We start from the raw sequence: 26664 nt of genomic DNA, 5'->3' as shown, positions 1-26664 counted from the left end.
CGTTCAATCCAGTGCCCACCCCCCACAATATCTGTGCATGCTGCCATGTGTGTTTCAGCCCCTGACCAGACGGTGCGCCTCAGGCAGACTGAGACTGTTCTGCACAGCATCAAGTTAAGACTAGTACCTTACAGCAGATGCTCAATAACCAATTGCTGAAGAATAGATGGGGCAAAAGCATGTAATGTTTGCCAAGTGGCTGGGTCCTAAGTCACAGATCCTGCAAGACACACAGTGGGTAAGGGGTAAGGGAATCATTCCCTGTGGGGAGAGAAAGAGGCAATGTTCTCTTGAGCTGACTCTAAATTTCGCATAACCCAATGGGATGGAGGAAAGAGCGTAGGTTTTTGAGCCAGAGGTTTGAAACTAGTTATCACTATTTATCAACTTTGTGTGGCTTCAGGAAAAATGCTTAACTTCTCTGAGTTCTAATTCCTTCCTATGTAAAAATATTAATTCAAGTGGTAGCAGTTAATACTTGAGTACCAACATGGAAGGCATGATGCTAAGCACATTTATGCATCAGCTCATTGACATGTCCACCAACCCTAGGACTCTGGAGGTAGGGGGAGAAACATTTCACATTTACATAACTTGTAATAATAGAGTGAGATCTAAACCCAGGGCTATCTGATGGCTGAGTTCAAGCCCTAACTGCCACGTAGCAACACTTCTTCAAGATGAGGGTAGTAACAAGGGTATTCATTCATACTCACAGGACTGTTGAAGGATGTAATGGGTTGTGCACGTCTGGCAGCGAGCACCGTGTCTGGCACATAGCACATCTCCATAAATAAATGGGAGTATCTCTCTCTCTCTCTCAACCTGGCTCCCATGGCGGCCACTCCAGGCCAGGTACTTTGCTGGGAAAAGATGGGGACTCAGTTCAGTCTTTTGGAAGCTCTTAGGTAATTATTACCAGAGGACTCAATGGCCCTGTTACTGACCTTTTGCACTGTAAGTTTAATCTCTAGGCTTAGCCATGCATAACTCCCTGCCAGGAATGCGGGGACACTGTGACACCCAGAGTGTCTGTGGAGAGAGATGCTGAGTACACGCCCCTACGAATGATCCCCTCAGTGCACTTAAAGCAGGGGTCAGACACCAAGCTAGTAGGCATGTAGGCATGCTGTTTGTGTGGTGGGTCAATGAGGAGGGGGTGGGGCTCCTCCTGGAACCTGGCAGATGAGCTGAATCAGAGAAGGAAGGCTGGGGGTGTGGTGCTGCCTCCTTCTGTGGGCGTTCCACTGCTGAAGACAGCTTTTGCCCAGCCCCCACCTCCGGAGGCCCTGGATGGGGCCTTTGGAGTCACCGAGGACTGTTGCACCACCAGTGCCCTAGGTAGGTAGAGAGTGTGGCTCAGAGCAGTGGTCCTTAGGCTTAAGCTTCACCTAGAGCACATGTACAAATGCAGACACGCTGGTCTTCCTGAGAGTCAGATTCTGCAGTTCTCGGAATCTGCATTTTGGCACACTCTCCAGGTGATTTTGATTCAGGTCAGTGGATGAACCCTGTTTTGAGACATGCTGACCCAAGGTGCCCATTCCTCTCTGACTGCTCCCTGCTTGGGCTCAGCGAGCACAGGGCCCTGTTCTGACTATTGGGAAACAGTGAAAGGTGAACGCAGGGTCCCCACCAGAAGTGGGTTCGTGGGAAAGTTGATGAAGCTTAAACTTTAGGGTTGCTCACTTGTGGGGTGAAGGGAGAAAGCTGGAAAGTTGTAGAGCGTTCTAGGTGGGGAGGGGACGCCATCTTGCAAATAGGAAGCATTTTTATGTAAGCATTTCTGGTCAGCTGAACGAAGAGGCATTAGAAGAAAGGGATCTGAGTTTCTAAACCTTGTGTACATTGCTGTGATCTCTCTAGTTCTAAAGAAATATTACCATTGGATTGAATTTTGTATTGGTTCTTTTTCTTGAGAGACCCCCATGAAACCGGGCTCTTCCCTGGCCCCTGCCTTCAGGGAGCTCCCAGGATCCACAGATACCCTTGGAACACAGAGAACCAGAAGGGCGGGAGGACACTGTAGATGGCAGAGCTGTGTGGAGCTGTGTGGAGTCCTCAGATTCCTGGAAAAGGCAATGATGGAGGTTGAATCTGTTTTTGCCCAGAAACAATGTAATAGTGGAAATTACATTCCTCACCAAGGTCCTGGTGCCCAACTTTTTATAGGAATAAGTATGCATACCATAAACACCATATTTAATCAACTGTAAATGATACACCTGTGCTCTGTTAAATTGAATCTGAGTATACAAAACAGCTAAACCGGGCAATATGGTAACCAAATCCCATTCTGTTTAATTTAACGTATTCAAAAGATTCCCAGGAGATCTGCTATTTTGAGGGGTGCAAGAGGGAGTGGTGGAGAGGATCAGAGAGACTCCCCCTTCCCTCCGTATGGAACCTATATAGGCAGGAGGGAGACTCTCAGAGGGCTGAAGCTGTGGCACAAGCTTTCGTACCCCATGGCACATCTGAAAAGAAACCAACCAGGCAGCATCGTTTGTGAGTACACCTGGCTGATTCTGATGTGCACGTCTGTAAGTCAAGCGCTGCCTACACACCCCAGGAATGGGGGACATTTAAGAGGGCTTGGGGTGCTTGACATTGGATGAGGCTGATCTGGAATGATCTTGCTGGAGGAATATATTTTTGAGAAGACACTTGAAGGCAGGCGTGGAAAATGGTTAGGTTTCCTGAGAGATTAGCATGAGGGATGCACAGGACATATTCATTTGATTTTTGACCCACCTCATTGTAACCCACAGTCTGTCAAAAAGACTTTGTCCCTAAATGTTCATTTCCCACCTCGCATCTACTTCAATATTTTTCAAATTGCGGATGGAGAGCCAGGAGCAGGTTACAATAAGAACTTGTTTTAAAAAATGAAATAGAATAGGAAACAACATACTTCATTAGTACTTTCGTTCAGTGTGATGTAAACACATGTGTATACTGAGTCATGGTGTTCAACCATGGTGTTTCTTACCATGGGTCTTTTTTTTTTTTTTTTTTTTTGAGGAACTAAAAAAGGAATTTGTTTATTGAGGGCAAGAGGGTGCAAGCAATATAAAAAGCAAAAGCTTATCTGACTTTTCTTTCTCTGCTTCTCAGATGGGGGTTGGATTTTATTTGTACATTTTCTGAGGGTCCCAATCTGCTCATGGAATCCTTTATACAGGGGGAAGCTGTGGGACAGATTCCTTAAGAGACCCTTCGGGAGAACTCTCATTGGGCGGGCAGGAGTGTTGCTCAATGTTGCCTATTTCTTTCCCTTCTGCTTCATGTGTATTACAAAACAGTCCTTGCGTGTGACGGTGAGCCCAGCGATTAGCGAGAAGAAGCTCTGGAAGCCCCCTTTGCCATCTCGACACTGGTCTAGGTCCTTCATTATTTTGTCCACAACTCCCAGAGGCTCCTTTTGATTTTCCAAAAATCCAGGGGACCTCTTTTCCATGAGTACTCTCAGATCCTCCTTTGTTAAGTAGCCTTTATCCCCAGCAAACTTGTGAAACGTGAACATCGTGGTTTTCCGTGGCGTGTTTCATCTGAGACGGCATTTTGGTGAGGTCTGTTCAAACCTTGGCCCAAGGCACCGCGGGGATGATCGGCTGGCTGGGACACACCTTACCGTGGGCCTGTATCATCAAACTTTGGTTATTTATTCCCAAAGCCTGCAAATAAGATACACAGGGGGTATCTCACATGTTAAGAATAAACTATTTACTCAAATCCAGGCTTTTCCCTTGGCATTACTTTTGTTGCTTGTCTTCTTTTCCAATCAGACTCTATTCATTTCTGAACACTGCATTTCAGAACTGGTTCACAGGGCAAAGAAACTGGGACTCCATGTAATCCGGATCCTGTCCTTTCCTCTTTGTACTATCTCCGACCCCTCTATTTTCCTTCTTATTTCCTCTCAGAGAAGGAAGTCTTTATGATCTGACTTCCAATATTTGGATTAATCCCAACATAGCTCTTAGAGCTCACAGGGCTCTCCAAAAAATCATTCCTAAGGTCTGCCCCAGTAGCCACCACCTGGGTCTATTTTTGCTTCCTAAACTCATGCTTCTGAAGCTGGGTGTGCAAAAGAACTAGCTGGGGAACTGATTAAAATGTAGTTTTCTGGATCCCACCTAGCAGCACTAAACTGGGGCTCCTGAACTGCATTTTTGACTAGCTTCCCCAAGCGGTTCTGAGGACCACACTTTAAAGAACACTGTTAATAAACCACGGAGAAAATTCCGCTCTTTCCAGGATTCTCTCATCCCCCCACTCTTCACCCATTCACTCCTGATTCTGATCACTCTACTCTGTTTCCCTTCTGCAGGAATAGTCTCAGTGTGTGCCACTGTATGTTTATTTGCAATCATTTGCACTTCGTCCAAGAAGTTACCTTATCTGGGTATCCCGCCTTCCTACTTAACTTAAAAACTCCCCCCAACGAACTGTATCATTCATTACTATTTCCCCAGAGCGCCCAGCAGAAGACCTTGCTCCTGGCAGACTTCCCATAAGCTCTCTGTGCACCGGACAGAATCCTCCCATATAACGCCCTGCCCCTCCGGGCCCCTATCCTCCGGGTGGGGGGTTCCCATCCAGGGCAGGGATAAGTGACTGAGTTGTTCTCCGTATCAAACAGCACTATCGATTGGGTGATTTTGGCTCAGTCTGACTTTGTCCTTTCCATCTCATCTCCATGGGTTTAGGGAGAAGTCACTCGGTAAAAACTAATGAGTCCAGATGACCCACCTGGGATTGTAGCTTCGTCAAGGGCTGTTATAGTCTTCAGTTCTAGAAACACATCGAACAGCAAAGGCAGAGGGCTGAACAGCAAGGCTAAAGCAAGAAAGAGGCAAGCTCGTGCCTTTACAGAAGTAGTCACTCTCAGGAGCTGACCCTGCACTTGCAGGACCCTGAGAGAGGATGCCTTTATACATTTTAGCTCTAGGTGCTTCCCTGACTCACCCTAGTCCCAGCCCAGTCCCAGCCTAGCTGCAGTCTAAAGCAAGCACCCTGGGCCCTAAGTCCTGACTGTCAGGCCTTACAATGGACCAAGGGAGAGAGGGCTGAGGATTAATGGTGCTTCAGGCAGAGGTCACCCTGGTCCATTTTCCTGCCCCGAGGAGCTGTCCTGCATGATAAGCAGCTTGAGTAAAATTGACACCGAGCTCCTGATTCTGTGCCAGGAGCATTCCGGTCCTTAGGAGGCTCATGGAGGCTGGGCTCCCAGCTAGGAGGAGGCCCCCGGTTTTCTGGTGGAAGTCCACTGGATTTGTTTGTTCATTTGTTTGTTTTTTCCTTTCTTCTCCCTCCATAACTCCCCTGCCTCTTGTGGAAAAGAGATCCCACAATCCCCGAGAGCCACTTGTCAAAGGGATTAAAATGTTCACCTTTGGAAATCTCATCTTTAGGTTTTATCCCTATTGCTCCTTCTGCCACAAATCACGTTTCTGCCCGTTTTACCCCCAGGGGAGATGATGAACAGCCTGTCACTGGGCACTGGCTTCTCTATGCAGGGACCCTGGGGCCTTTTGGTTCATAAGGTCTTTTTTGTGCTCTTTTTCTTCAGACACTCTGAACTCATTTCCTTTGCTGGGGGTTTTCTTTTCTTTTCTGGAAGAAGAAAAATTATAAGGAGAGGAAAAAGAAAAGCAGGGGGAAGAAGTGAGCTGAGACATAAATTCATGCCATGTCTCCCTGAGCTGAGGGGGACCAATCTGCCTGAAGGCAGGACATGGGGAGATGCCCCCCCCTCCCCCGATGCTGTGCTCCTTACAGACCAGGACCCTTATCAGAGAATCCAGGAGCTTGGGCCACTTTTGTGTATTTTTGCACAAACAGTTCATGGTCCAATTCCTTTCACGGACCCCAGGCCCCTGCCACGGTTGGGTGGGTCTCGCCCTGGATGCCTGGGTCACAGAAAAGCAGAATTTTCAGCCTCCACATGGGAGGACAGAAAGCTGAGGACCGGGGTCAGACACCCAGCCCCTCTCCTTCCCTGGCCCCCTGCAATCTCAGGGATGGTTTCCCCACACACTGACTTGGGTGGCTGGAGTGGATGACTAATGCATGTCATTTTCAAGATGCTCTCTCTGCACAGGAAAGTACATTCAGATCCAGGTTTTAATTGTGTGTGATTTTAGCTGAGATGGCGTTAATTTATTTCCTTTGCTACTTCAGCGGTTCTTCATCACAGTGAAATTATCTGGAATGTATCTTTTTTTTTTCTTTCTTAAGGACAAAGAGGAGAAGCTGATCTTGCTCTTTTCCCACTGATTGAGGTTTAGAACATTCTAGGGGCTGCCAGATGCTGTTTAGGGAGGGCTTCAGGTTGGAGACCCTATCATCTCCCACTACCTAGTCTCCCTGCCTTCCAATGGCCAGATTTCCCAAAGGGAGTGCTTGATGCAAAGGATCTTTACCATCCAGACAGACTTTTGGGCAAATTGACCAATGCAGTGGATTTTTCAGGCAGAGCTGGCCCCAGTTTCCAGAATGAGAGATGATGCTTTCTTCCTTGGACAACTTGAGAAAAGAAACCTGACATCTACAAAGGGCTTCTTGGAGGAAAGGGACAGTGTCAATCAAAGAAAGATGGTGCAGGAGGCACCTAAGGCCCCCGACTGGTGCTCTGAAGCTCATGTTATCGGACTTGGGTTGCGAGAGAGGGTCTATCATGTGGGTGGGGCCATCATGAATAGGATAACCCCCTAGAACAACATTGTGTGGTGTTTTCTTCACTCAAACTCTTCTTGTGATGAGCATAAAAATAGCACACACACCTTCGGAGATTCTGCTGCGTCTTGCCCCAGAATTTTGCCCTCTTCAAGAATGATCTTTTTCTATGGACCTGCACTAGCTAAGACCGTTTTATCAAGGCTGACTTACTCTAGTTTTTACTATAAAAGTAAAAGAATGTTTATTTTCCAAATGCAGAATTATAGTATCATTTCGAATATGCTCTTCAATCTCTATTTAAGTTCTAAACTGGAGGTTAAACTTCCCCACCCCTCCCCATTGGAGAATCACTGAATCATTGCTCAAATATCCAGCACAGGAAATCAGAAGAGCATTAACTATGCCAGGCTGGGACTATTCTAGGACACTTTTGTCTCCTGTCATTCTCCTCATTCCGTGAAATCTGCATCTTCTTCGGTCATTCTGGAACATAGTAGGAAATTCAGGAAGTACCTGTTGCATGACTCTTAAACAGTATTAAATTATTATCAAGTGCTTGGCACAGTCCTGGTGCCTGACAAGGTGTTCAGTGAGTGTTAGCCATTGTTCCTAAGGTCCCCCATCCCCATGTCCTGGAGTCCACCTTCCTTAAGAAGCTCCAGCTGGTGGAGATGCTTATATTCTTTTTTTTTTATTTTAAGAGAAAGATGCTTTATTTATTTTTTAATTTTTTAAGAAAATTTCTTAGAGAAAGAGAGAGAGCATGAGTGGGGGGGTTGGGCAGAAGGAGAGGGAGAGAGAGAATCTCAGGCAGGCTTCCACACCTAGCGTGGAGCCCGATGTGGGGCTCTGCCCCGTGACCCTGAGATCATGACCTGAGCTGAAATCAAGAGTCAGACACCCAACAGACTGAGCCACCCAGGAACCCCAAAGAGAGGCTCATATTCTTAAGGTGCCCTGGGACAGCCCTCAACATCCTCTTATTCTGCAGAACTTAAGTGTTATCTCTAAATGGTTGCCGCTTGTCCAGATACCAGCTTCTTTTGGTGTAGACAGAAGCCCAACACGGTGCTATGCTCAGAGAAGGGCCTCAGCTAATGTCTGTGGAGGGAGAGAGTGAAGGGTCTGGGGCCCTCCCCTGGCAGCCCCTTTGGTCAGGGGAGGCTGGGGCTGGACCACACAGCTCCTTGGTAAATAATTAAGCCTCTCTGGTTGTGCTTTTTGTGTATAGGGCCCTGACTTACCAGCACATGATCACGGCTCGAAAATCATTCTGGTCAGCCCATCTTTCTAGCATGGTTAGGGGTTTATGGGAGGCTAGTATCACTCTGCTGTTCACAATTTGTTTCTGACTTCTCCCTAGATTGCTTTGAATGGCTTTGGAGCTCAGATAGCTCTTCTTTCCAGTTGCCTTTGGTCATTTCCCGGCCATGTCTCCTGCAGCCTCAGTCTTTATAGGGCAGTAAGCGTACGTTCCTTTCCCCGCCTGCTGTTCCCAGACATGTCTATCTGTCCATTCGCCCCCCACCCCCAACTGCTGTTTCTTAAACACTAAGCATGTACTTACTATGGGATCCTTTACTCCCCTTCCTAGGCATGTGTCCCAGCAAAACGAAAACTTATGTCCACATAAAATCTTATACATAAATGCTCGTAGCAGTTTTATGTGTAATAGCCCCAAACTGGAAACAGCTCGAATGTCCTTCAGTGGATGAATGGTTAGAAAAACTGTGGTACATCCATGCCACGGAATACGAGCCAGCAACAAAAAAAGGAATGAACTATTGATACATGCAACAATCTGGATGGATCTCCAGGGCATTATGTTGAGTGAAAAAAGCCAATTTCAAAAGGTCATTGACCTTTGTCAATGTCATTGACCATGACATTCTCAAAGTGACAAAATTATACAGATCCCCAAACTCTGGGAGGAGAGGTGGTTAAAAATGAGAAGCGGCGTATGGCCTTACTATAAAGGGATAGCACGAGGGATCTTTGTTCTGTATCTTGATTATAGTGGCGGTTACACGAATTCTACGTGTGTGATAGAATTGCATAGAGCCACACGCATGTGCGCACATACAAGTGCACGTGAAATTTGTGTAATCTGCATAAGGTCCGTGGCTTGTCCCAATGCCCATCTCCTGGTTTTTGTTTTTGTTTTACAAAAAAAGAACCAAGGGCATGATGCTCAGAATAGTTTTGGAAGGTCTAGATTCTCCAATATTAGGAATATAGCTAAAATACTTTAGTTCTTCTAACCTACAATGAATCCATTTTCCCAGAATCATTATAATCTCATCTGGGAGCTCTATGTGTTTCCAGCCTATGCCTCCTCTCGGGGTATTGTATTCTAAGTGGATTATCTACCCTGTGAAGTAGGACTACAAACTTATTTTGTTTATTTGATTATCCTAAGCCTAATCAGCTTCACCTTCAAGTTTAAGGAAGATTCTGAATTCAATTACCGTAGGACTTGGTTGTGCTGCTGCTTTATTTTGGGGCCAAGTCTCTGAGCCCATGGTGGGCTCCTGGTGATCTGAGGCCCCACTCTGCGGTTGTCATGGGGTACCTAGTGCTGCCTGCCCTCGGGGGCAACCGGGGAGGGGGGGTCTGAAAGAATCATTCTAAGACTTGATTCATTTAACCTACCTCACCCCCTCCCCAAGTGAACGATCACAAGAGCTCTGCTCTCTCTCCCCTCCTAAACCTCTGGAAGGGAAAGACAGGGCCTTGTTCTGCTCGGGTTACTCTTCATCTCCCTGCGGCTCGTCTAGGCCCACCCCTACCTTTTGCATCCTGATCTTCTGGGGCTCCCAGGATGGTAGACAATCAGCTGGGAGTGAATCTCACTCCCTTTCCTATCTCCTTAGAAACAGACTAGGCTTGCCTGGACAGAGCCCCTCATTTTGTGGGTGAAGACCCTGAGACCCTGCAGTGACTAATGGTGGCACTGGTATGCAGCCCACCGTGGTCAGCCTGTCTTGGAGAACGAGTTCTGTACATTTGTTTCGGGTTGGCAGGCCTGATTTTTTAACTGCGGGAGTTTGGGTGACAAGAGATGTAGGACTTCATTGGAGCTGCCCTGGCAGTAACTTAGAGCCAGCCTTGCTCTGGGCCCCTGCCCACTATTTCCCCTGGGACCAGATCTTCAAAAGGGGCTGATGGGGTGGGGCAAGATCAGGAGGAGGAGAAGCTTCTGGCTCTTCTGGGGGCTCCTTTGCTTTTTGTTGTTCTGGCTTTTTGGAGCACCAGGTTTATACTCTGAAGGATCAGCCCCTTCCACGTCAGGAAGGCTGAGCATTGGAGGGTGTGGACAGGTGGAGTGATGCTGGGGAGTACTGTGGGCAGATTGGACAGCAGTCATCAGTTGGTTAAACAAGCACCCCCCCCCCCTCGAACCAGGCACACATGTACACACGCACATAGCAGGGGATTTAAGCATACTTCTTCCTGACCTCCAGTATGGTGAATGATTGAGGACACAAAGGTTAAGACCCATATGACCTGGTATGAATCTGGACTCTGCCACTTTCTGGCTCTGTGATGCAGGTGAGCCTTGTAGATACTCTTAGACTCCATTTCTTCATCTCTAAATAGGGGTAATGAATAGCACCTCTCTCATAGGAATGTCGTAAGTATTAGAAGAGAATATATGTAAAGTACCCAATCTAATCCCTGGTACTTAGTGAGGGCTCGATAAATGTAAGTTATTTTGACAATGCTGATCATGATGATAGTGAATATGAATGTTTTTAAATCATTCCATATTTGTGTCCCTCATGTTTCAGCGTAGACACTACTTCCTATAGGAAACCTTGCCTGGCCCCACAAGAATGGATGAAGGGCCCCTCCTCTGGCTCCTCTAGCACCCTAGACTTGTCTACCTTAATATTTTCACCTTGTCTAGTCGGTCTTGCCAACCAGACTGAGTGTGAGAACAGTGTCCACACCTTGCCCATCTCTCTATCCCCAGGGTTTAGCACAATGCTGGGCAAATAGCAGGTGCTCAAGAAAGATGTGTTGAATGAATGGATGAATGAAAAGATGAATGAGTGAATGCAAAGATGATACAAAAAGGTGGGACTCAATGTGCCCTCTCCATACCGAGACTAGTCCTACATCTGGGGCTTTGGGCATTCCATTTCTACCTTCTGGAACATCTATCCCTACCTTTCCATTTTTCTTGAACATTCCCATCCTTCAAGGCCCAGTTGGACTTCCTTGCCTCCTCTGTGAAGTCTTCCCTGATTATTCCAACCTGCTGTGACTCCCTCCTGGGTTGAAACTCACATGGGATTATTTGACGTTGATTTGACTGTCGGTTACCTTGTTATATTTATGTCCTCTCTGCCCAAACTCTACGTTCCTAGATGGCAAGGATTTCACCTTCTTCTCTCTATAGCCTCCGTGTAACTTTGTAAGCCTCAGGGGCTCAAGAAATGTGTATGGTTGAGAGTCAGAGGGCTGCGTATGAGGCGTGGGGCCAGGAGAGCACAGGCAGGACTGGGGCGTGGGGGCCCGCTGGTGCTTCTCCTGACCCCGTTCTCCAGGCAACCTGGGGCAAGTGACTCATTTTCTTCACCTGTCCTCAAAAGCCAAAGTGCTTACTCAGGGGGTGGATGGGAGGAAGTGCGAGTGGAGTCCTTGCAACAGTCACGTTAAGCCGCCATTACTGCTCTTCCTTCTTCTTCTGGACTCACCCTCCCCGCCCCCCCCCCCACTACCATCTACTGAATTTATTCTGTGGGCCTGTGTTTCACATCATCTTACTCTGACCTTTATGAGAACCCTGTAAGCAATGCATTGGTCCCCTTGTTTGAAACACAAATAAACTAAGATTCAGACATATTAGGTAACTTTTCAAAGGTCACACAGCTAAGAAATGGCAGAACCAGAACTCGAGCCCTGGTCCGATGCCAAATCTGTACATATTACAATATAATTCTGGAAAAAGCGTGAAAGTCTAGCCCTGCTCTGCCACTGGCTTGCTCTGTGACCTTTCCCAGCTTCCTTACCATGAGGTGGTTGGGCTGGGTGGCCTTTGCCGTCATTCCTAACTCTCAAGCTAGAATTTCCTACCCCACTGTGAGCTCCTCAAGGGCAGAGTCAAGAACTCAGTCCAGGCTCTCTCCCCAGCATCTCCCATCCTCCCTACATTGAGGAGGCCCACATGCTTGTGGGATGACAGACTAGCTGAGTGTGGGGGTGAGTGGGAAGGGGGTGTTGGTTGAGAGTAAGGGGGTGTGATGCGGTTGCACCAGTGGAGGGCGGCCTGGCCTGGCAGGAGAGACAAAGAGCAGGGCTTCTGTGGTCTGTCTCTGTCTGGGTGAAAGAACGTGAACGGGGCGTCGCTTAGGCTGGCAGTTCTAGCAGAATCCCAAGTGGGTCTAGGTGAGCTTGTGGTCTGGGTGGCTGTGGAGAGAGGGTGCTCTTGACTCAGAGCTATAGCTGCACCTGATTATCTGCGCGGAACCAGAGCAAACAGGATTCAGCAGTTGAGTTACTGTGACCTATCCTGCTCTCCACAGCTGTCTCTTCTCCAGCCAGGAAACTCAGCCTTCAGTACTCAGCTCTGTGACACACTCCCGGATGCCCCGGGAGAAGCAATCCCTCTTGCCTGCGCTCCTGTGTGTGATTAATGAGAGGCCTTGCCTTGACATTTCTCACCGCAGAAGAGGCCATTTGAGGCCCTCGACATCTAACCAAACACTTGATGTGTTTGAGGCCCACCGGAGAGGAATGGCTGTCAGAAATAGCCAGCTCCCTTTGCCCCCCTCCCCGGAGTCCAGTGGGAGGGTCCAGAGTGGTTACCAACTGCTCCCTTGGTGTCCGTTACATCTACCACTCAGCCACCTCCTTCATGGGCTCTTGCCCCCCTTCCCTCCCTGAATCATGCTGTTTCATCCCTCACATACGTATCCATCACCTGCCTGCCATGGGCCCTGCCCAGGAATGACAAGAAGGGGGCCCCAAAGCTGTCTAGGGTATCATTTTATAGAAGACACTATTTCCCACAAGGGAACAGCATGGTCCACTCAAGGGCTAGTCTGGAGGCCATCCATTATGGACCCTGAGGGCTGTGAGCTGGCAGAGTGATGGCTGGGATGTCCCCCTGGGGGGGGGGGAGATGGCCTGGAGCCCTGGGGTGATGACATTATCATCACCTTCTTCCTGCCAAACATCCTCCTTGGCCCTGGTCCGCTTGGCACCACGGGGAACCTGGCGAGGGAGCCACATACAGGGCTGGGGAGTGGGTCCCAGGTACGCTCAGTCAGGAGGCAGCGAGGTGGGGGCAGGTCCTCGGTTCCCTCCGGAGGGGGCTGGGGAGCTCTCCACTGAGGTGTTCCAATATGGCGGCGAGCCAGCTTTGGTCTCCCCACCAACCTCCTCCAATGTGCCTCCTGCCCTAACCGGGCCCGGAGGGAGTCACTGTGGAGGGTCTGTCACCGAGGACGTTGGCTCCCCAGCCCCTGAGACAGAGGCCCTGACACAGCAGACAGGCTGGGAGGGCCCAGGCAGAGGGGAGACATTGTTCCTCTGGCTACTTTATTTCTTTGGTTTGTGGCTGTTTGACAACAGCAGTAAAAACAGCTTATAAATTAGGTGCCCGGCTCTAAACTGCAGACACAGCCGTGGTGCAGCGAGCCGAAGGGCCCTCCTCCGCGTCTCCCTGGGCGCTCTGCTAGCCAGCGAGCACCCCATCCACGGCCGGCGGTGCCCCCAGACCGTGGGGCCGGCAGGGCCAGCAGGGTGGTGTCTCTGACCTCCAGAGCTTTCCCTGATCGCCGCCCAGCCGGGGATCCGCTGCTGTCGGCTCCTCAGGGGGCTCTTCAGACAGAGATGTTTATGTCTTTTCGGTGCCGTCCAAATTACAAGCAGGAAACTGGGGCCTAGGGAGCATAAGCCAGGGGGATACAAGGTAGGGATTTCTTTTTTTTTTAAAGCTCGATTTAAATCAACCTCCAGAAGATCTCAAATGAGGCCAGAGGGAGGAAGAGCTGCAAGAAGGCAAGGAGGCCTGGCGGTGGGTCGAGCGTGACCTGATGCACGTGTCCTCTAGGTCTTCTCCTTTGTGCAGTGGCTTCTCCCTCCCAGCCTGTTCGGAAGGCCGGTTATTGTCAGGGAGGACCCACCGGACGGAGGAGGGGTGCTGGCACAGCTCCGTGGCTGGGCCGGGGCGGGCCTGGCTTTCTGGTCGCCTTCTCTGGCCCCAGGAGGTGGCTGGCCCAGCCCTCGATGACAGAAGCACCTCTTGTCTGCCCCTCGCCGGGGACGACGTCTGGCCTCTTGCCACTTCACCTTCCTGCTCCAGACCCAAAGGGAGCCTCAGGACCTGGGTCAGAGCCTGTGGTGTCTAAGCAACCCCTCCACCCAACCCCCCCGAATGTGGGTATGTGGAGGGGACTCTGGACTTACATACCGACCAGAGCTTAGCCGGAGAGTTAGTTCCCGAAGCCAGAACCCAGGTGTTTGGCCCCAGCACCCCCAGGTGATGTTTCTCTGCTCCTTCATCCACCCTCTGGCGTGGCTGGGCAAAGCTCCTGCGGCTGGCTGGCTGTGGCCTCCGCATTTGTTTGTTTTCTTTGCCTGCGTCAAGTCACTGTGTGTGTGTATCCTGCCCACATGAGCAGAGCTTGGAGAGCAGGAAGGAGGGCTGCTCCCCCTTCTATATCGGGGATTCTGCTCTGGGAGCAGGCCTGGCCACAAGGATGCCAAGAGGCAGGGAGAGGAAATCCGGGGCACCCAGGGAGAGGACACCCAGGTGATGTGTGTGTGTGTGCAAATAAATTGATATTGAGGTGCAGGTCACGAGTCTTGTGGGGGCTGCCTTTTTTCCAAGAATTTTGGTCTTTTACTTATTGTCTCATCTTGTTGGGCGGCTGCCCACACATCCCACCCCGGCCCAAGCCCAGAAGGTCTTACAGGGGCAAGTTCCCGGGCTGTATTAGACCAGTGTTAGACCTGATGTATATTAGACCAATGAGTCACAAAGCAATGTGCTGTCTTTTTTTGAAAAAGAAGACATTTCTGACCCACTGGAAACATCAAACATTAAATCAAATAAGCTGTGTGATCTTAGGCAAGTCACTTAACCTCTCTGAGTTCAGAGCTTTTTATCCTGGCAGTTAGGAAAGTGATCCTTGTGAAATTGCTCTCAGGATCAAGGGAGATATTAGATGAGAAAGCTCTGAAAAGTCAAAGTGTTCTAGAATGACACAACAACCGCTATGATCAGCAGGTATAAACTGGTGAATACCGGGAGAAGCGGAGTACTCCACAGGCCTTACTGAGTCTATGTGCTTACCACCTGTGCTTGCTGGCCGGGTCCTGTCTCTTCTCTCTCTGCGTGGTGTTTCAGTCATTTCAGACACACACACACACACACACACACACACGCAGCTCTATGTGCTGCTGGTTGATCATTGACATCCCAACCCCAGGCACTTGGGGGACCCAGAATCCATATTTCCCCACAGTGTGGGGCCCTGGACCAGGAGTAAAGGCTCTTGGGTGACAGCCCCACTCCTCACCACCCACAGCCCAAACTCTAGGGTCCAGGAGACGCTTGAGTGACTCTGGATATAAATCTGGATCCATTTGGGGGATCTCTGGGGCCAACAGTTCCCTTGGGGGGCCCAAGGTGACATCCTGGGACACTCTTTGGCTAGCCTGCACCTAGTGTAGCTATTTCCAGGTGGGGGGGGCTCCTCGGTGGGTAGTTGACACCCCCCCCCTCACCCCCCCCCCCCCCCCCCCCCGCAGATAAGGGTCTATGAGCCTCAGGAAATGTGTTTACGGGCCATTAGTAACAGCTCCTATCTCATTGGGTGGGTTTACAACTAAAAAGCATTTCTAGTTTAGCAGAATGGGAATCAAAGGACCTTCTTTATTATTGAACTTTAGTTTCAGTCTGGAGAAAGTCTTCCCAACCGATGTGTCCACATCAGACATTCAGGCCAACCCATGTCCCCCCTCCCAGTCCCAGGTCTTGGGCCATCCAGCACACATTCCAGCAACTCTGGGAGCTCCCCAGAGCAGGGACCCAGCCCCTCTTTCCCCCCACCTCCCCGCTTCCTTGGTACATCAGTATATGACTCTGTACGCAGGGGCTTTTGGGTGGCTTCAACAAATGCAGAATACCTAGGATTTCTATGGGGCTGGGCCCAAGACGAACCACACTTTAGGAAAGTTCCAGTTTCCCCATGAGTCTAGAATCACAATGAGCTGTGGTGTGGTGTGGCAGTGTGCGGCCCCTCTCTCCTTCCTTGTCTCCTGCCATCAAGGAGGGACAGTATTGGGCTGGGGTGCAGGCTGTGAATGGCAGGGTGCGTGGGTGACCTGCATCCCCATGGTAATGCCTCTCGGGATCTCTGCCCTGGTTCTACTGTGGCAGGTAGCAAAAAGCCTCCCGTTAAAGCCTTCCTCCCTTCTGTCCCCAGAGCGGTATTTTTCCACCTACTTCTCTGACTTTGGTATCGATTTAAATAGAGAAGGCAGGTGGGGGGGTCGAGTGGGGAGAGGACCTGGGGAAAAAGAGGCAGCTTGAAGGAGAGAAAAGGAGAGAAAAGCAGGGTGGGTGGGCAGAGAGGCAGGGTGGGGAGGAAAGAAGGGAAGAGCTGCAAAGGAAGTTGAGCAGAGGATAGGGGAGCCAGGGACTAAAAAGGGAGGGAGCCAAGGGTGGGGGTGGGTGGGTAACGCGGCTTCGCTGGTGGTCGGCGGAGACTCCTCCCAGGCCACCCCTCCCCCAGCCAACTGGAGGGATCCGCCTTCCTGGGATTCATCGGGAGCCCAGCACCCCATCCCAGGGAGAATGCGGCAGGGACCCGGTCCTGGGGATGAGCCCCCGTGGCTCTGTGGGACATGTGTGGGCAGAGCTGTGCCACTTTCTGGCCCACCTGACAGGAAACCTTTCCCCTGCCCCCTACAGCCCCACCGGTCCTAGTGGGTAAACCCTGTGCGTAATCATCAGGTCCCTTTCTATTAGATGAAGGCCCTTGGCATTCGGGGCTTTCCTCTGTCTGCTCCAAGGGGAGAGGTGACCTCTGAAAAGAGCCCCCCATTCCTGTCCCTGTTGGGGGGGGTCCCTGGGCCTCTGTGCGGGGCCCAACCATGCTAGGTGCAAGCTCTTTGGGGGTGATCCTCATACCCGGGGCTCTGTTGTCCCCCTCCCTTTCTGTCCTGGGGCTTTGGCTTAGAAAAAGACACACACAGTGGTGTTTACAGGCACAGTTGGATTTGTCTGTGTTGCCATGACAACAGTGAGGGAGTGAGGGCTGCCCCTGTTCTCTCTCCACCCTGTACTCTGCTCCTTTCACAGGCTAAAAACCTCTGTCTGTCTCTGTTTCTCTGTCTTTCTCAATTTCCCTTCCCCCTACCATTATTCCTAATTTCCATGGGACTTAAATCTCCCTCCCCTGTCTCTCCCTCTGGAAAGAGTAAGGCTGTGCATATTTCTCCTCAGTCCTAAGACTGTGGGTTCCTAAGAACGGGTCCTAACCACTGATGGAGGTGGTGTCCCCATATTGTAACTGGGAGCAGAAGGGGAAGGGCCCTGGGGCCAGGTTTGTGGGAATGGTAGAGCCTTAGGTCTCTGAGTATCCCTGCAATGCACCCCATCCTGTTTCCGGGGCATCTGAAAGGAGCCCTCAGGCTCTGTGCCCCTAAGACCTGTTGCCCTCTGATTTCCAACTCCTGGTCGAGATTCACCACCCCTGTATGTGTTCCCTGTTTCGCTCCACCTGACCTCAAGTGCCAGGATCCCCCTAGCATTTAAGTGGCCTCTGGGGTATTGATCTGCACTTGCTTCTGTCCTATGTGGCCACGGCTACGTTCTGGGCTGGATGGATGAGTCCAGCCTCCTCGGCAGCCTGGGGCAGTATCTTCGTGTGTTCGGCATGACATGCCACCCTCCCGCCACCCCCATGCCAGAACTCTTTCCTATGGCAAACCCACTCTGTGCAGACTGGTCCAGCCAACCGTCCCGCCCCTCCTTCGACCTGCTCCATCGGCCCACGGTGGGGGGCACCTGGCCAGGCCACACAGTACCTTCTCTGAGATCTGATATTAAGATGTGGACTCTTCCTCTGGACTGTGAACTTGAGGCACTTTAGCAATGGGCTTCCAGGAGCACCTTTCCCACCACATGCAGAGGGACCAGTAAACAGCAGGAAACAGTGTCATGACTAATAGATTTGTCCATCATCCTGGGAACTTCTTGAGGGCAAAGGATGTGTCACCTTTACCAGATTAGAGCTCCCCGGGGGTGGGAGCTGGGTTCCCCCGTCGAATTGGGAGCTCCTCAGAGCAGGAGTGTTTCTTAAGCAGATAAGGTACTCAAGTCTTAGTCGTTTAGTTGGTAAAATATCAGGCATTTAGAGCTCGTCATCAGGGTTTAATTCCTTTTTTGGATCTTTATAAAAATTGCATCTGAGTATAAACTCCACCCGGGTAGCACCTGTCTTGTTCACCAAACAAGGTGCTGAGTCTAAAGAGAGAGCAAGGCAGGGTGACTTCTGCCCTTGGGGATTTGGCGGAACTTGTGTGGGCTCTGACAGATGCACATAGGGCATCCAGCAGGGGGCATTGGGAGAAATGGCCCTACTGTGTGAGGGCAGGGCTGGCATGGGTGTTTGTCATCGGGGGCTGGTGGAGAAGACACCGCAGACTGAGACAGGAGCCTTGGCAGAGCCGCGAGGTGGGAACAAGCCTTCAGGCTCGGCAGCTGCAGGTGGGTGCAAGGTGTGGCAGAGAGGACGAGGCTGGACTCACCCTCGTGCTCAGGGGCGTCATTCCTATAGCCCTCCTCTCCTCGACCCTCCCGGGCAGCAGGCCTCAGGGAAGCCTCTTCAGCTGCTGGCCTGTGCGGGCCTTCAGGACAGGGCAGGGTAGACATGCTGGGCTCCACGCTGTGCTGTCAGGGATGACCCTCCTTAGCCCTTGCCCTTAGGTTACCATGGGTCAGAACTCATCGACATATGTCCCAGCAACCAACTCTATCAGAAGCATAAATAAAATATGAAATTATCAAAAGATAACCGGGGTGATGTGCTTTATCAGCTCAGGGTACAAATCAGGTCACGGATGTTTTTGGTACTTATGTTAATCCTTTAAGCATCCATCGGCAGGATTTAGCGAGAAGCCCAGGATCTCTTTCTCGATGTTCCTGTGTTCCTCCCCAGCCCTTGCCCCTTGTACTTGTTAGGAAGGTCCTTGGGCTTGGGCAGTGGGAAGGGACCTGTGAGCAGGTCATTGGAGGGCCTGAGCGGCCCATGCTTCCGTCCCTGCTAATGAAACAATGGTCCACATTGGGCTCACACGGTCCACTGGGCTTTCTGTTGCTGATCAGATTCCTGCACAGCCCCACACAGGAGTGTTCCAGTCTTGGGCCCCTGACATACCACAAATGAGTGTCTACTCACGGGTTCAGCCACTGTCCCCAAAGATGGCCAGCTAAGTAGCTGGGTCGGGGAGAGTTTCCAGCCATGGGACCAGCCACTCTGCCACCAAGATATTCTAGTCTCCAGTAGGAAGGCCAGATAGTCTAGATCAGTGTGTCCCAAATTGTACTGCATACTACCATCTCCTGTAGAGCTTGTTGGAGCACAGATTTGGGGCCACACCTTCAGAGATTCTGACTGAGCAGGTTTGCGATGGGGGGAGCCTAAAAATGTGCATTTCTAACAAGCCCCCATACAGTGCTGATGCTGCAGTCCAGGGACCACAATGCAGAGCCTTGTCTAAATTCTCCTGTCTGCTTGGTGTCCATTCCCGCCAGTGGTGTTCAAGGTCACCATCTCAGTCCATCAGGACTTAGTGCATCTGAGTAAATGAGAGATCAACGTCTTGGCCCTTCTCCTTTCAAGAGGCTCCTTGGGCCCTATGCACATGTGTCTGTTCCTCTCTGGCTACTTTGGACACACCTTTACCAATAGTTCTCAGAGTGGGGTTCCTGGATCGGCAGCGTAAGCATCACCTGGGAACTTGTTAGAAATTCAAATTCTTGGGCCTCACCCCATACCTACTATACTGTGTCCTTTTATGTGATGGTCGGTCAGAGGCAGCCACGAGAAGAGATGCAGGAGAAGCTCAGGAAAACAAAGTTTATTATACTCACAGATTCCAGAAACAGAAGCACACTGCGCAGGGGCCACACCAGTGTTGTCAGGAGGCGGAGGATCTGAAGCAAAGGAGGGAGCCTGGCCCACAGCCATTATCGGGGTTTCTGAGGGAAAGGCAAAGCAGAGCAGAGCAAAGAGGTTATGATTGGCTAGTTTGAATAATTTCCGTGGGCTCTAAGTGGTAGGGGTGGTCCCAGGTATCTAGCCCTGGGATGGTTAAGACAGAGGAGTATTGCCTCCCAGAGTGTATGGGGCCAGGCAGAGGACATGTGGCTCAGGGTGAGTTTCCCTATCAAAGGCATGCTCCCGTGAACTCTTTGCCATCTCTAAGAATTGGTTAGTCCTAGAAGGGGCAGTCTCTCTCCCCAGCTAGAAAGGTTTTTTGTTTGTTTGTTTTTAAAGATTTTATTTATTTATTTGAGAGAGAGAGAGAAGAAGAGAGAGAGTGTATGTCTGCTAGTGAGCAGGGGAAGGAGCAGAGGGAGAAAGACAAGTAGACTCTGTGCTGAGTGCATAGGCTGGACGCTGGGCTCCATCCCACGGCCCTGAGATCACGACTTGAGCTGAAATCAACAGTTGGACGCTTAACCAACTGAGCCGCCCGGGGGCCCCCAGAAAGGTTTTAAAGATGTCAAAGCATCATATACAGAAAATAAAAATATAAACAAAACACCCGCTGATTCAGAAAGTCCAGGGAGGGGCTCAGCACTCTATTTTAACACCTCTCCAGGTGCTTCTGGCGTCCGGGGAAGTGCAAGAACCATTGCTCCATAGAGACCAAGAGGTATTAGAAAGGCAGCCATAGCGTAGCTCCCGGAGGTGTTTCCACAAGGGAGCCCCTTCCCCCAGCGCCAGCTAAGCAGGGCCGCTCACCTGACTCTGCTCCGCAGTCCACCACGCAGCTGGGGCGGGGGGCAGGGGCTGCCTGGCCGCTGGGGGCTGTCAGCTGCCCCCAGGCCTGCCCATGCTCGCTTCTCCGTATCACTCCTCTGAGCCCTCATCTCAACCCCGAGAGAAAGCCCACCCCTGGGATCACAGAGACGGGGAAACGGGGTGATATGGGGGGGAAAGTGCCCAACACGTGGTCGGGGCCTGATAAAAGAATCTTACTCCTTATTTCTGCTGTAGTCTGTGCTTTGGCCAGGCCTCGGGGGACCTCCCTTCTCTTTACAGAATTAGTCTCCTTATACCCCATCGGTAGTGTGGGGGAGAGGAACCCCCTGTGTCCTGCCTCAAGAATCGGGTGATGGAGAGGAGAATGGGGTCACGCAGTATCACCAGGCACCCTCAGACGGAAGGCCTCGGGCGCACGACGGAGCCGGCCTGCTCCAGTCCTCTGCTCTGTGGCTCCCTGCTAAACCCAAATTCCCCTTCCTCTTTCGGGCCTCAACTAGCACCCCTGAGCAGCCGCTCAGAGTATCTGAGCCCCGAGCCCCGAGCCTGAAGGATACCCCTGAGTTTCTTCCCTGCCCGTCACCACTCCACTCTGTCTCCTCCCCCCAGCCCCCGCCCCCGCCCTTCTCTGCCAGGGTGCTCTGCCAACGGCTGGTTATTTATATCCCTGAGCAGCTGCTGACAGACAGCTGGGAGCTGGGAGGCGGCTGACAGGGATGAGCTAGGCAGAGATGACAGGGTGGTAGGCGGAGCTGTCACTCTTTGCAGGACGGCTGGGCAGAGCCTCCTCCCCTGCACCCAGGAGGTGAGCCTTAGGCAGGGCTGGCGGGGGCATCTGGGGAGGGGGGCACCTCAAAGGCAGCAAGGACTGCGAACCTGGGCGGCAGGGCAACTGGGATTGGAGGATTGAAGATCGTTGTCCCTGTTGACCTTTTTCAGAGGGGAGGGATCAGCTCGGGCTTCGTTATCTGGGCACGTGCCCTGGCACCTGCTGCTCACAAGCTGGATGACCTTGGGCGAGTCACTTCCTTACACCGGGTGAAGTGAGATGGTTGGAGAAGATGCTCTCTCAGTTCTCTTGAGCCATATTAGCATAGGGGTTGCAGACATAGACCCTGGAGCCTGAATCTCGGCTCGGCTACTTGCTTGCCGTGTGACCTTGGACAATTTCCTTACCCACTTTGTGCCTCTATTTCCCTTTCTGTGAAATGGGGGCTTTTAATCGCATCTACATCAAAGGCTTTCTGTAGGGATAAAATGAGTTAATTAATACCTGTGCTAGCATGAGAGCAGTGTCTGGAACACAGTCATCTAGTCTAAACAGAACCTCAGGTCTCTGATTCTTTGGATCTGTCCCCTTGCTCTAAGGTAACTGTATTGGAAAATACTAAGAGAAAAGGGTGAGGCCCTTTATATATCTAGGGCAGCGGGGAGGGGCGGTGTGGGTTCTTATGCTTTGTGCCGTCAAGTGGTAACCTGCACACTGGCAAATGTTTGGGCTAAGGCTACGTTGGCTCTGAGCCTGACCTTGTCTTCTGTTACTCCACCTGTGACCTCTGGGGACTGTTGTTTGCTCAAAATAGCAAAAGGTCAAAAGGTTATTGTGCTCCTTTTCCAGCTGTGTCTGTGTGTCATTCTTCCTAGATGTCTTTGCCTCTCCCCAGCTCCTGTCTTCCTTCCAATCCCTTGCCGCCCTTCTATTTTAAAAACTCATACCTGGTCTTGGAGAGAACAGAATCCCAAGTGTGTAATTAAGTCCCTGGGCACAGCTGTGCCTACAGCACCAGCCTGGCTGTCAGGGTGGGGCGGGGGCTGAACAGGAAAGGGGCCGGGTGACCTTGGAGCAGGGAGCCCAGCAGTCCATGTACCAGCCTGAGCCCGGCGGGCAGGCAGACATGCACACAGGGTTTACAGCAACACCTCTTCGGCTGGGGTGTCTGGGAGCAGTTGAGGCTGGTGTGGACAATGGCCCCTTCTCTCTCACTAATCTTGGCCCTCCAGGTTAGAAAGGAAGCTTCTCGGTAACTGAGGAGGGGGACAGAGCGAAGCAAAGGAAGCTGATGGGTTACCACGGCAACGAGCTGAACACAAACTCTTAGCCTCAGCTAATACTTGACTTGCAGAACCACTTCCACAACCACAACTTAAAAGAGAACACACACACATATAACCCTTTGAAAGGAGAGCAATTGTTGATGCATTCTTCTCTAATCATAGCAATTAGTTTCTAATGTTGGGGTCCAGATGCATCGTGAGGATGAGATGAAGTTGTTCCCTTTTAGAGAAGCCCTGTGCCATGAGCTCTCGGAAACCCGAGGCATTGGTTCCAACATCCTAACATTGCCCGGGAGTCACGTATGGAGGATTACGTCCCCCAATCCCTTAATCCTTTGCTGAGTCATGCCGGTTGTAGACCTAAGTTAAGATTTCTGGTTTCAGAGAGTCTCCGGCCTTTGGCCAATGCCACAGCAGCGGGGAAGAAGGGACAGTAAAAAATGACGAGTCATTCATTAAGCAGTTCCTGATCTCCCACTGTGTGCCAAATGCCAGGAATTAGAAGTGATAATAAACATAATAAAAATCTGGTCCCTGTCATCAAGGAGCTCAGAACCCAGGCAGTCGGAGGTATATAACACAAATCACCTGTTACTACCGATAAGGGATTCACATTTGCAAATGAGTCTTATATATACACAAATGTGCTTTCAAGGTGACCCCCATGACGCACGCTTTCTTTAAGGGAGAAAGTGGGAACTGGGAGGGAAAGGGTGAGAGCTGGATCTAAGACCACGGTCCCTTACACCCCCAGGACTTCTACCTCCTCCGTCCTTGCTCGCACTGCCTCTCAGCCATTTGGATCCGCTGCGGCTGCCACGCTCCTTCCCTCGTCGGGGCAAGCCTCCTTCTCAACGACATCAAAGCTACCTCCTCGTGCAGGGAGTCAAGCTTGTGTCCTACTGGTAGCAACCTAGTGGCTGGAAGGGCTGCACTGGGAAGACGTCTTTCAAATGAGCATACTGCCCGCACGTTTAACTTGCACGTGCTCATGCATGGCGTCTCATGTGATCACCAGCTAGCCCTCCAGATCCCATTTCATGGGTGTGTTGCGGGACCTCGGAGAGGTCTGCTGTGCACAAGGTTTAGGGTAGATCCTGAGACTGTGGTATAAACACTTTTCAGCCCTGGGTCCGGACAAGCAGAAGCGCTGGGTGGCTGGGTGGAGTCAGGCGTGGGTGGCCAGGTCCCTTTTTGCAGACCTCTGCTCAAATGTCCCTTCTTCCCTGCCTACCTTCTCCAAACTGCTTCGTCCCCACCACTCTCTATCCCCTTCATCCTGGGTTTTCTTCTTGATGCTCCTCACCACCTGTATCTGCTCTGTGTGCCGTCTAATGTCCTCATTAGATCAGAAGCTCATGTCTGATTTGCTCACTGCTGTATTCGCTGTGCCTAGAATACCGCCTGGCATACAGCAGGCACTCAGTTTGTTTGTTGAATGACTGAATGAGTGAAAAAAATGGAAGCTCAAACAGATCTCCCTGCCTCCTGCTCTGCCCACTTTGGGGAAGATGCCACAGGACACGGCATCTGAGGAAGCAGCCTGGGACCATCCCCAGGGCAGTGAGCTTGCCCCCTCCCAGGGACCCGGGAAGCATACACGGCTAAGGCTGCGCCACAGGGACAGGGGTTTCCCCAACAGCCCCTGCTCAGAGACAAGATAACAAATGCAACGGTTTGGGGTTTGGGGTTTGGGGTTTGGCGCTGCTTCCCACGCCCCCCCCCACCTGCACCCCACATCACATCGGGCGCAGGCCCTCCGGCTGCATAGGGCCCTGTTCTCCCGCAGTCTCTGCTCCCATTCCCAGAGCCAACTTCCTCCCGCTCCACACTGACACTCCCAGAGCTCATCTGGAACCTTCTGATTTGCTTCTCCAAAGAAATAAATTCCACTAAATGCTGTTTATTTTTCTTTCTGTTTGCCCCGAGGTGGGCCCATTGTGGCTCGTGGGATCTGGAGTGGGTAATCAAGGTGATTTCCGTGGTTCGGGGAGCTGGGGACCTCAGGGGCCTTCACGGAAAAAAAGAAAAAATGGGAACGGCAAAGTTCAGTTTGAAGTGGGGGTGGGGAGAGCCTCGGGCGGAGGAAAGATAAAACGGCAACAAAACCTGCCTGACACAATTATAGCCACATTTGCATAACAGAGACCAAGAGCTCTCTTAGACGGAGTGGTAATTAGATTCTCCAGTGATTAGGGACACTTTCCAAAAGTGGGGAGAGGAGATGGAAATGCAACCTTGAAAGTGGAAAAAGAATGAACAGAGGAGGATGGCTAGCAAGCTGGTGGCGGCACAGGAGGGTCTCCAGACCAGCAACCTAACGGGCTCCAGGCCTCCCCTTGCCCGCAGGTAAAGATTTCCCACCCAGATCTTCTGTCTGCCCAGATCCAGGGTGGGGGAGGTGTTCAAGACTCAAAAACCTGTAATCTGGGAAAAGCTTCCCAAAGGGAAGGATCGAAGCACAGGGTCTGGGGGAACACTTCTGCGTGGTCAGGAATGGCGAGGAGTCCTGTGGTGGGAGGTGGGGGAGCAAGGGGAGGGTAGGAGGAGAGACCAGAGCTCACAGAGGCCTTGAGCATCATCTATGGGTCTTGGATTTTACTCCAAGTGAGAGAGAGGCCACTGGAGGGCTGGAGAAGAGCAGTGACATGGTATAATTTTCTATAAAAGACAGCTCCCCTGCTGTTTGGCAGACTGGCCAGCGCAAGGCTAAAAGCAGGAAACCCAGCTCGGCGGGCAGACAGGCAGACGCGGTAGTCAGAGGGTCTAGGTGGTAGCAACGGACATGGTAGGATGTGTCTTGGAGCCAACAGAACTGGTTGCTGGATTGGATGTGGAATATAAGATGAAGGATTCAGGGATTGTGGCCAAGGTTTCAGTCTGAGCAATTGGAGCTACCCTTAGCTCAGATGGGAGAGAAATGCAGATAAAAATCAAGATAAAGATAAAAGTTCTGTTTTGGAGATGTTAGGTTTGAGACGCCTATTACGTCTCCAGGTGGAGAAGTCAATAAGAAAGCTGGAAATTGGAGGCTGGAGTTCAGAAGAGGTCTGGGCTGGAGCTACAAATCTGCAGATAGACCGCCCTTAGAGTCACGAGAATCATGTAGGAGAATCAAGCGCTCGGGAGTGTTTGTCCGTGGTGAGGAAAGGTCTGGGAATGAGCCCCGAGGCAGAGCGGGGTAGAGCGTCTTTCTGGCAGATTGGTGGAATAGGAGAGGTAAACTGGGTAAACTGAGGCCTAGGTTTCAAGCATCCTATCCCCTCCACCCACACTCCTGAAAAACTCTCAAGGCTTCTGGTCCGGGAGATGTGAGCGGAGGCAGCCCAGTGTCACTGCGGGAAACAGAGACAGGAAAGAGCTAACTGTGACCAGGACGAGTCCCTTCCCCTCCCCAGGCCTCAGTTTGCTCCCCTGTAAAAGGAGGGGGTCAATGCTTGGGCTCCCAGGGCCCTTCCAGCCACCCCCAGAGAGTCTAGGGCACTCAGGGAATAGAACGGACCTCCGGGAACAGTTGGGCTAGTAGATACCTCGTTCCCCTCATCTGACCCTTGTTATCTACAAAAGAGTTGATCCTAGTTATCTGTGGATTCTGTATTTGCAAATTCATCTATCCATTAAAGTTTGCTTAGAGTACTAAAATCAACACTCGGGGCGCTTGTGTGGGCATTCACAGAAACGTGAACGGTGAAAAGTTTGAATCGCCCAAGACCCGTGTTCCCGAATGAGGTCAAAGGAGGAGCCCTCTGCGTTCTTGTGTCGGCTCTCAGACTGCAAATAAGTGCCCGTTTCATGGTCTATTTAGTGCCACATTTTCTACACCTTTGTGCTTTTTGGTGGTGATTTCACTGTTTAAAATGGCCCCCAAGCACAGTGCTAAAGTACTCTCTGGTGTTTCTAACCTCAAGAA

The 26664-nt window shown here is 51.1% G+C and overlaps 1 pseudogene; it reads right to left on the bottom strand.

Annotated features, from left to right (window-relative positions):
• Positions 1-3043: 3043 nt before the first annotated feature.
• Positions 3044-3563, bottom strand: LOC113933706 (annotated as a pseudogene).
• Between the last annotated feature and the right edge of the window lie 23101 nt (positions 3564-26664).

This window comes from Zalophus californianus, chromosome 10, assembly GCF_009762305.2.
Source record: "Zalophus californianus isolate mZalCal1 chromosome 10, mZalCal1.pri.v2, whole genome shotgun sequence".
Lineage (NCBI taxonomy): Eukaryota > Metazoa > Chordata > Mammalia > Carnivora > Otariidae > Zalophus > Zalophus californianus.
The sequence above is the reverse complement of the archived record's forward strand: the minus strand, read 5'-3'. Positions and strand labels throughout refer to the sequence as shown.